General features: G+C 34.5%; 1 protein-coding gene across 3 annotated transcripts in view; it reads left to right on the plus strand.

The window, feature by feature from the left end:
- Positions 1 to 3067: 3067 nt before the first annotated feature.
- Positions 3068 to 11489, plus strand: part of LOC106462402 (sodium/potassium-transporting ATPase subunit beta-2-like) — a 40215-nt gene continuing 31793 nt past the window's right edge. Inside the window, exon 1 of one of the 3 annotated variants that reach the window (XM_022389893.1) lies at positions 3068 to 3148. The gene's annotated coding sequence lies outside the window, so the exon portion shown is untranslated. Of the gene's footprint in view, positions 3149 to 3378; positions 3673 to 11489 lie in introns of those variants that run through there. The other 2 variants (XM_022389911.1, XM_022389901.1) reach the window with 2 other exon arrangements.

Here is an 11489-nt window from a genome sequence, read left to right on the forward strand (position 1 = left end):
TTCTATTTCTCGGTGTTAGATATACACGACTGTTTCACTTAATGTGAGTGTTATGATTTAGACGGTTGAGTGTCAAATTTAGTAATTTCTAGAAGTGATAGTTTATTGCAAGTCTGTTTACGTAACTGTTTTCGAATCTAGTGGTATAGTTCAAATGTTGTGAATTGGCGATTGTTATATTATTACATCATGTTATTAAAACCTTCTAAGTTTCTCTGATTGTTCCATAATATCTCGTAATGTATGGAACGTTCTAGGCCTCTGTCGGGCTATAAATACGCGTCCAAAATTTAGTTAGTTAGTTACTTATCACAGACTGTATTGTAATAACAGGGTAGAGAAGAATAATTCGTCTTGTAAAATTGTGTTATAAAGTAACTGAACCAGCTCGTGTGGAGTTTGACGAAAAAAAAAAGACAATTATTTAGAGCTCTGGATACAACTGTGATAACCAACAGTGTAACGAACATTTGTATACGCGTTTGAACTTGTTTAAATATATTATTTTAAAACAAGTGGACTGTGTGCTGTTTGTTCATTGTTGAAATTTATCGCCACCAAGTCACAGGCACCTACTGTAAAGAATTTGGCCCATACATACCTGACAGCGGGTGTGAAGAACTTCTCGTGATTTCTACAAAGATTTTTCATTAATTGTTTGGCTCCTTTTTAGTCGAGATTCTAATGATTATCATTGTTAAGATGCTACCAGATGATCTATTGTCTTTACATATTAAAAACGCTATGAATTACTTTATTTTAATTTACAACAGGAAAACGTTAGCTGTGTCAAAAATCGTTTAGCAAAAACCAAACACTAAATTGTGTTTGACTGAATACTGAACATTTAGTATTTTTTTTCTGCCATTTCTTATGTAGTATCTTGCGAATTTCATTTTATTGTTCTCTCTATAAAATTCAAATATATGCAGTTATGCTGGACCCATGTAAATCAATGACTATCGCACCTTTGAATCAGTTTTTGATCATTTACCTTGGTTACACAAATAAAATGCACATGTATTTTTGCTTTTCCTCTTCGGAGTTGTTTTTGTCATGAGGAGCTGTGGTTTCCTTCAATTTCTCAAACATACTAGTAATAAGTTGTAGCTCTTATTAGTTTTAACAGTAATGTTTCTTCACATTTTTAAATATGTTGCGTTACAAAAATTTGAGAATAGTGTTCTTTTGTTTTTCTAAACCTGTCTCTGCTTTTAGTCCCCTATAGTGAACGTCAGAAAGACGGTGCCTACTACCAACCATGTTTATCTTAATTCTAAGGACCTATGAGTGAATATGTTATAAAAGAATGTGTTATAATATGTCAACCACATTATATCTGTTGTATACAGTGCCGACGAAACCTTTCACATAGCATTAGGACTCGTCAGGCCGGCTAGAATAGGACAGATATAGCAGTGGTCTAGGCGCTATAAGTTCACTGCTTAAACACTTTCCAGTTACTACAGTTTTAACTAAAATTTTTGTTATTTGTAATTTTTATAAAGTTAAAAATAATTTTATCAGAATATTTGAATTCTGCACATTTTTCGGAAAAAAACCCGAAAAGAACTTGTAGGTTTTCGAGGTCACGCCTCGTTTATATGTACCGCAACGTTTTAGTTTCTAGGATTTTTTTATAGAATTTTCCAATTGGATATTTTTAGAATATTTTATTCTGCGCACCTTCCGAAAAAAAAGAAAAGAAAAAGGAATGTCAACTACATAAGGAGAGAAACTAAATTTTTCACCCTCGCTTCTCTTTGACTATTTGCTGCAAACTTACTAAACTAGGGAAAATAAAACTCGAGAGGTGAAAAAGTTTGGAGACAGCTTAAATTGGTAACGAAGAAATCTTATTTTAAATTTAACATAATAAGAAATATACAACGCTTCATAAGTTTTATCATCATCAAGTATTTGTCATTAAAATATGAGAGGTGATATTATAAACCTACAGCAACCTTGACAAGTTCAACCCTCCCCTTGTTCAGCGGCAAGTCTGAAGGATTATAACGCTAAAACTCGGGTTTCGATACTCGAAAAAAGATGGCCCGGCATGGTCAGATGGTTAGGGCGCTCGACTCGCAATCTGCAGGTTCAAATTCCCGTCCCACCAAATATGCTCGCTCTTTCAGCCATGGGGGCCTTATAACGTGATGGTCAATCCCACTATTCGTTGGCAAAAGAGTAGCCCAAGAGTTGGCGGTGGGTGGTGATGACTAGCTGCCTTTCCTCTAGTCTTTCACTGCTAAATTAGGGACTACTAGCGCTGATAGCCCTCGTGTAGCTCTGCGTGAAATTCATAACAAACAAACAACAAAGACCCTGAATACAAATTAGTTATTCGATCCAATTATTTTCTGTTTAGCAGCTCTGTGTTTTGCCGCTCTAGATGGTTGTCTGTTTTGCTCATCTGATTAGTTGGCCTGATCATGTGAGATATTATTCAAATTAGAGACACAAATATTGCTAACAGCGCTGGTACTCAATTGATGATTCAAAACACTCTGTTCATTATGGTTTTAGTTTTTAAATGCATTGATTCATGACATTATGTACTTCTAGACAGTGTATTTTATAAAATTAGTTTCGTAAATTCAAGTTTTAGTTTTGATTTATTTGGTTAACTTGCTGTTGAACAGAAATAATTAATAGTTACCTTGTTTCCTAATCGCATTAAAAAGTATTATTGTATAATTAATATTTCATTATTCTCACTGTTACAAGATCCTAATGTAAATTAATGCTATTGTTTTTAAAGATTGTTTGTTATTATTATATTTAAATCACTATAAGAACCAACGTGATGAAAACTGTCACAATGAATACGCCCATTACATTCTCATATCCGCAAGTCGCCGAAAGGTGTTAAACCAGCCGAGAATGAGCTTTAAAACATAAACGTGTGAAAATAATTTATAATTAATATCTATCATCAACAGAATTTCTCACCAGCTAGCATATTTTGTCTGAACCAAACTAATTACTTCAGTAAATATAAACCCAATCCTGCATATGACGCAAATAATTAAAGGAAAACGTCAGCTATTTCTACAGTGAGCATGCGTGGCGTCGTCTCATCCACGCTCACTTTCCCGCTAAATGACAAGGGTTCGCTATGGACAATGTTTACATCGATTGGCAGGTAAGTGTTTTGTTTTTGTCTTTAAATTGCATGTACTCTTTGGCTGGTTGATGTCTCCTATTGCTGTTTATTAAAACATATCTATTTTGTTAATTGGTGAACAAGTACAATAATTCAACATGGATTTCATGTTTTATCATTTTTAACTGTACAAAAATGAGAAAGCACTTTTAGTGTTCTCTTGTCAACGAGAAATGGCGTCAGTGGAAGGTATACTAGAGAATCGACATTGTAGAAGTGGTTGCTAAAGCAGAGTTTTCAGACAAATAAATTGAGTATTATTTCGTACGATAAGTATAATACGTCATACGTCACATATTTTAAAGTCTCCTGCACAAACACCGTGAAAAAAAAAGAAAGGAAAAAAAGAACGCCAATCGCACTGAGTTTGCGTGAGGCGCCATGTCGCCAGTAAAATTCTGTTTACATCTTAGTCTGATCGAGTTGGAAGGGAAAGAAGTTACTTTCCATGGCCCCGCAATACTGCAAGTTCTACTCAGTAGGAGCGAACTTCAATGTAAGTGGTATGTTTTTTTAAGTGAGGATTTTATCATTATAGTTGAAAAATTAAAATAAAAATATCAGCGTTTTGTTATAAACGCAATATTAGGTGTTATTATAAGAACTCCGAGTATTAACTAGAACTAAGAAAGTGCACCGTAATACCAGGTGTTATTATAAGAAGTCTGGGTATTAAGAAAGTGCACAGTCTTACAAAAATAATACTTAATCAGCACATGAAAATTGGATCTTTACTTAGAAAAATCGACTGTAGAATAGCTTTTTAATATGTATCCGTATATTGATATCCGCAAAAGTAACGTTATACAGCTTTTCAATGTAAACAGTCCTTATGCACTTATTATTTTACCTTTAAAAGGAAGGATAGCGCGAAATTTACGCAGTATATCCAAATCTTAGATGAAATGTAATTTTATGTAAAAGAAACAATACAGACATCCATCACCTTGGCACAAGTCATAAGGTATAAGGTGGGTCATTATGTAATGTGCCCTGGTTTTTTTTAGGTACTGTTGGAAGTAAGACACTGTATATCCAGTTTAACCTCCACTTCGACAGCCTGACATGCTTAGAAAAAAGAAACAAAATTGGAGTAGATGTGGGTTCTCTATCCCACAATGTTCCACATCTTTACCACCTTTCACTGGCTGCAGCCAAATGTGGGAAGGTGGTTGCTCATAAGAAATATTAATAAGCAGAAAGAAATTATTAGAATACAAGACCCACATTGGGGGATGGAATGCTAACTTCAAGGACAGTTTTGCTGTCTCCCCCATTGATGTCTTAGTATAACATTTTGGTATTTATGTCCAAACATCATATTGGGGGCTGGAATGCTAACTTCAATGACAGTTTTGCTGTCTCCCCCATTGAGTACGACCCATACAGTAGTGAGGGTACGTCGTCTACCAGACTCAACCGCACTTCGCTTGCCTCACAAACTGAAATAAAAAAATTGGTGCTTAAACATCCACACCGTCCCACGTCCTTGCTACCTTTCACTGTTTGCAACCAACTGTGGGTTGCTTGAAAGATGCTTAATACATACTACTGGGGTGATGAGTAGAAATTTGTATCTTGAGGTTGAAATTCAAGCCTCCAAAATAGCGTTATAAACTTATATTTTGTTAAACAATAAGAAATGAACCATAACTGTAAAAGTTCAAAATGTAATACTGCCCAAGCCTAGTATAACAACATCCTCTACTCTTAACGGCAAACTATCCACTAACGAAAGTTTGATAAACTTGTTGTCTTTTATAAACTGTATGTGCGCAAACTGATTTTAATGGAATTGATGAGAAACCCATAAATATTTTAAATTATATTATAATACATATAAAAAGTAAAAAAGTGGAGGATGAGAGCTATACTAATAATTTAGGTTAGACTTAATATAGTAATACCTTAACATTTTGGTATTTATGTCCAAACATTCGTGAAGACGTTTACAATTATGAAATAATTTTAGATGAAGGGAGTGATAAAGTTTCTTTGTAGCAACAACAACATTAGTTAGTATTAGTAATAACGGATAATATTTTTCAGTAAACAAAAATATCAATTGTTATTCTTGGGGGTAGCGTGCTCGGACTGTGAATCCGAAGGTCCATGGTTTTTGACCCACTGGGCCCGCTCTACGAGTGGCGGTAAAATCCCAATAATTGTTCAGAAAATAGTAACCTAAGAGTTGGCTATGTGTATTATTGACTAGCTTCCTTTATCATATAAAAATTAGTTTTGGAGATATGTAAGGGACCCATTTCGTTTTCATTATGTCGTTCGAATGTTAATACCCATGCTAGAAATTTCTTAAACAGTTTTATATCTTTCACAAACCATGTGTTTGCTGATGAATCATGTATACCTCAGCTGGAATGACTGGCCCCTTGACATTTATCAAAAAACGCCTCAATTGCAGTGCGAATATACTCTATCGAATGCTTGTTTTTCGAATAATTATAAAAAGGAAATTCCCTTGAGAACACAAGGCGGTTTTCACTGCAGATCATCAATGAATTACGTATTGACTCATTCACTGACTGAAAATTAAGATCATCCTTCTGGGCGAAGGTTCTTGATAATGTATTTACGAGAACTGAAAACAATTTTGCTGTGTCCAGAAGTTTTTAGCAAAGTTTAAAAGTGTTTACGAACAATTTCTTAATAGTCTGCCCAAGCCGAGTTGGCGTAGTAGGGCTGTCGATATTCGAAAAGCCCTATCGATTTGTGACGAGGTTCTCGCTTGTAACGAGGACTCGGCCGTTTAAGACCCGCACATACATCATAGAATGGATGAAATTAAGACTTAAGAGCATGTGGAAAGAACTGTAGATCCGTCATTACCTTTTTTTTTTCTTTGAAAACCTTCCTTGCAACCTAATTCTTCCTGGTTAAGTGAGGCTTAAAATATGCTAAAGCTGGATTCACTGTGTGCATGATTTAGAGTGAAAGTGAAAGCTACATGAAATTTGAAGATGCCTTCTACCTCTTACTTTGTATTTCATTAACGAAAACGAAAAAGATGTTTTGAGAAGTTTCGTGAGATATGTATTATCAAACGAAGCTTAAACAGTTAATCCTTGTAAACTGTATAGTAATATGACTGCTATACAGAGTGAATGTAGACATTAATTCAGCTTCACTTATCGAAACATTAATGTGTTGTTTCTGGAATTCAAAAATAAGTTATAATTCCCATATTCAATATATATATATATATTTTACTATGTCTGAGTATACGCTGTTATCATAGCTGTTTCGTATATCATTTACTTCGAAGAGACAATAGTACTTACGCACACTGTGGTAAGTTTGAAATCACTGGAAAATTGCTTTCACAAGAAAAACTTCTTATTTCTTACTGTTTCTGCTTTAAAAATTAAATCTTCATATAAAGTACTTTGATTTCAAATGTTGATCACTGATCAATTCACTGATTTTTTCAAAGCCAGTGAAGGACATTTCTGTCGTTGACCTATTCCGCACAATGCGAGAATTTGCAGCAATATCCCCACAGGGAAAGTAGATGAAGACACACGATGCTGTGTCATGCGGCCCAAAAAAACCGCACAACGCCCAGTGTGTTATTGACAGAAATGAGAACTTTGGGTTTTTCAAGCATCCGTATAATCGCTCCAAATTTACAAAAACCCTTATCGCTTCACAGCAGGCCAAACTTAGCCTGAAATCCTACGTTTTCTTCTTCTTGCTCGCACCAGTGAAAAATAAACAAACTTCCCTTTAATTGATTTTTTTTTTTTTCAAATTTGGTACATTGCTGATATTGTTTGTTTGTTTTGTTTTGCTACACGAGGGCTATCTGCGCTAGCCGTCCCTAATTTAGCAGTGTAAGACTAGAAGGAAGGCAGCTAGTCATCACCATCTACCGCCAACTCTTGGTCTACTCTTTTTACCAACGAATAATTGGATTGACCGTCACATTATAACGCCCCCACGGCTGAAAGGGCGAGCATGTTTGGTGGGACGGGGATTCGAACACGTGACCCGAGCGCCCTAACCACCTGGCCATACCGGGCCCATATTGCTGATATATATGTTCCCCTACCTGGACGGCAAATTTGGTTGTAGTAGCTCAAGTATTCTAGAAGATATGGGCAAAAATTACGCTAAAATCTCGTAAATTTTTGCGCTCGCCTGCAGAAACATTGGCTAATTCGATCGCGCTGAATTTTCTACCAGAAATTAAGATATTCTTGAAAGTGTACCGTTTTCAATTTTATAAAAATCGAGTAGGAAATCCGAAAGTTACGAGCCAAAGACCACCATAGTGTAAAACTATTCACACGATGTTTTCGTACTACTTTGCAACAGACTTCAAACTAATAAAAACGCTTCCTGGTACGGGTTTGCCGTCGTTTCTGGCATGTAGATAGCATATTTTATCATATCGCTTTATGTACTGTATAAAACTATACAAGGAACATGATATCTATTGAAAAAAATCTTGGCTGAAATAGATGTGGACAGAAATAAAGCAACTGAAGGATATGAACTCAATGTTATTGAAGTATTGAAGAAACCCACATGCAATTATAATGTCTCCAAATTTAATAGGTGCTTGGTGATAATTATTCCAAACTACATCCGAGCATCAAATGTATGTCATTTGTGGTTATTTTTACCTAAGGTACAACAACAACAACAAAAAAAGGTGCGCCCCCCCCCAAAAAAAACACGAGTTGCGACAGAAAGATGTGATACCAAAGATTGAGACCAAAATGAGAAAATACTGATTATTAAAATTTTATGCAAACAATTATGACTAATAATTCAAAATTTTACAAAATTTGTAGATTATGCACATCTACTACAAGAAATCACATGGACCGCTGTTTTTTGTTGGTGCGTAAAATATTTTAATCATCAATATTTTCTCAGTTTGGCCTCAAACTTTGATTTCACATCTTTATGTCGCAATTCTTGTTGTTGTTGTTTTTTCGTTTGTTTTTTTTTGGAAAACTTCAGGGAATCAGATCAAATAAAAATGTTTGAAGATTCCTACATTAATAAAATAGTGTAGAAAACATATAATATGCCTGTATGATACAAAGGCTACTCCAAGCGCTAAATTAAAGCGAAATTTCGTGTTTCAATAAGAGCTGTATGGAAACTCTGAAGAGGATGCGTAAAACTGGTACTATTATTAACAGAGGTGGTCGAGGTATAAAGCCCAAACTTTTCAAAGAAACCTTAAGAAGCTTAGCGTATGCTCTTTACATGATACACAAGAGAGATTTTGCAAATGACTTAACTTTTATTACAGGTGTGAATTGTAACTCCAAAACAATAGGATACAAACTACACAGGAGTTAACATCAATGGATATTTATCTGTTTAAATATTACTTCTTGAAAGAGATAACCAAACCCAAAAGCTTCAATGGGCATCAGGTTTCAAACAATGGGATGAGAAAAGCAGAATGAGAGTGATCTTTATAAATGAAACCACATTCAAATTGTTTGGCAAGAATCAACAATAATTTATTCAATAGCAGAGAATAGACCGGTTTCACGGCCAATATATAAGATCTACAGTGCAGTATCTCGGGAGACTAAAACAAATATGAGCTTCATTTCAGCTGTTAATGTGGAGATCTACAGAAAACTGATGGCACCATGATTATTGACAGGTACATGCACATTCTTATCCATTGTGTTATTTCCTCAGTGGGTAGTGATTGAAAGCATGCTGCTAATGTAGGAAAAAAACAGATTGATGAAATGCTGACAACTATGTCTTGGCCAACTCAAGGTCTAGATATGAATATTATTAAGGCTGTACGGTCTTACAGAGGGGGAATAACTCAATTTTTGAGCCTTACCACATCTTTACAGTCCATATAGCCACGTCTGGTTGGTTATTCTTTATCTGATGACAGTGCTTTTTGACAACAGTCCTGAAGCGTAATTCTATCGCAAAAGGCTCTGTTGTAAGGCTGTTATGTCTAAAGCACACTTCTCCTTCCTGCATGCTTTGTATAATACATCTAATGTATGAGAATAGCAGTTTCTCAGTTCCCGTTTCAACAGTACAATTACACATAAATCCTTTGGCTCTGTGTCGGCGACTTGAAAGACATGCATGAATAGCATGAATACCCATTTCATTCTCAGTTGCTTGAAGTATGTGACTGAGATATATCGTGGAAGTAATTTCTTGTTAAAACCCGGTTTTGAGCATTAAAAGCCTTCATACTTACTGCTAAGCCACAAGGGGCGCTTTGTTTAAAGCAAATACAGAATACTAATGCATCGTAAAACTTATTCGATTTTATTTTACGTCCTATGTAATATTGTACTAATAATAAATTTACCATTTAATTGCAATCGGTGATTTTTTGTGAATCCTATATGTACATCACTTATTAACTACTAATACCGAACTGTTTTACATATCTGTATTTATTTGAATTTAAATGTTGGATGTTATTCTTTCTTTTTTTAATTTAGCATATCACACAATAATAGACCACACGTGATGATGGTAAACCGAATAGTGAACACAAAATGTCACATTTGAAAATATCAAGGACAAAGTTCGTTATTAAGATCTTATTTTTTCTTGGTCTCTTGTTACTTGCAGTTGCTTATAATCGAAGTATGTTTAATTCATTAGCAAGTAGTGTGCGATTTATGAAATATAGTTTTATCGAAAATCACCTTACAATATTTTGAGGAAACACTTTTATCACAGAGGTCGTTTACAAATCAAGAAAACTACTTCACAGAATGAGATGAGTAAATGTCGTAATTAATGCTGATAACACAAACTAACAATTATATGTAACTGAACTGTACGGTAAGTTTGAAAAAAAAAACAACTCCTTCAAATAGAAAACACCATAGACAATAAGGCGTGTATAGGAACTGGTTGTTAAGTCGTATCAATTAATCAACAGTAATGGAACAATACTGAACTTGTTTTGGTGAATTACAGCTGTAACGTTTTTTCTTTCAAAATCTTGTGAGTTAGTTAGACAAGAAGGAAATGTTTTAGGCGACACAGTGGCGTATCATAAAAGTGATTGAACAAGAAAGATTTATGTTCAGTTATAGACGGAAAGGACAGCTATCAAGATATAAAGTAAATCTGGAAGATGGATTCGACAGACTCTTCTTTCTATGTAATCATATTCTGAACAATGTCCATAAGATTAGCCCTGATAATCTGAGTATTTTCAGAGTTGAAGAAGATATAAAAACATTTACTGAATTATGCCTAGAATTATCCAGTTACACGTACAGCGAATGTTGTTTCTTATTTGCTTACTTGTGGGTTGTTAGAGCAAGAGCTAGGTAACATTTAATCTCGCGTCTGAGGCCAAAAGATTTGAAGGCGTAATTCTTACACAAAAAATGTGCGCAAGCTTCAAAAATTGATTTTTTTACCTGCAGCAGCCTGGTCAGTTTCTCCTCAGACGATGATTAATGTTGGACGCCCTAGTAACATTTACAAGAAACAAAAACGTGTTCATATGTAACATCAATTATGCACCAAATGTGCTATGTGATCGATTGTTTGGTTCTCCTTATATGTTATCTTATTGAAAATTAGTCTTGTGCATTACATAGTCGTATACCTTCATTTATGCTGAAATGACTTGTTAGTCGTTAGGGCTCGAACATGCTCATCTTTTCCGCTGTGGGGCATTTTAAGATTAAGGTCAACCCCTCCCCCCGTCTTTAGCAAATAATAACCCAAGAGTTGGATGTGGGTAGTGTTGACTTAGCTGCCTTCCCTATGGTGTATGTATCACTTCTAAATAATTGCGTAAAATTCAACAAAACGAAGTTACTACTTAATAATGTAACCTATTTATACAAAATTGATTTCAGCCTATTACAAGGACATTGGAATGACTAATATAAAGGAAATTTATTACACATCCTCTCTAATTTTATTTTGAGCTATTACTGGTGTTTTTGTATATTGGAGTCACAGTAAAATAACAATGCTCTAGTTTTTATTTCTTTACAACGTGTATGAAATATTCCTGTATAAAATCCCATTTTTTTCTACTTTCGGGTAGAGTTGGTATGTTTTTTGTTTTATTTTTTATAAACAATGTATATAATATTTATATAGAAATACATTGTTTACGGAGTTCACCTTGGATTGCTAACTTTGGTACTAATAACTAGATATAATATCGACTATTGCACTTTATATATATATATATATATATATATATATATATATATATGTCTATTGGTACGTACTAGTCTTAGTAATAGTAGTAGTGTAAAGACAAGAAGTAATTAACTAAGTAAAGTAAGTAAGTTGTACTGAACTTACT

Source organism: Limulus polyphemus, unplaced genomic scaffold (genome assembly GCF_000517525.1).
Source record: "Limulus polyphemus unplaced genomic scaffold, Limulus_polyphemus-2.1.2 Scaffold46, whole genome shotgun sequence".
Taxonomy (NCBI): Eukaryota; Metazoa; Arthropoda; class Merostomata; order Xiphosura; family Limulidae; genus Limulus; species Limulus polyphemus.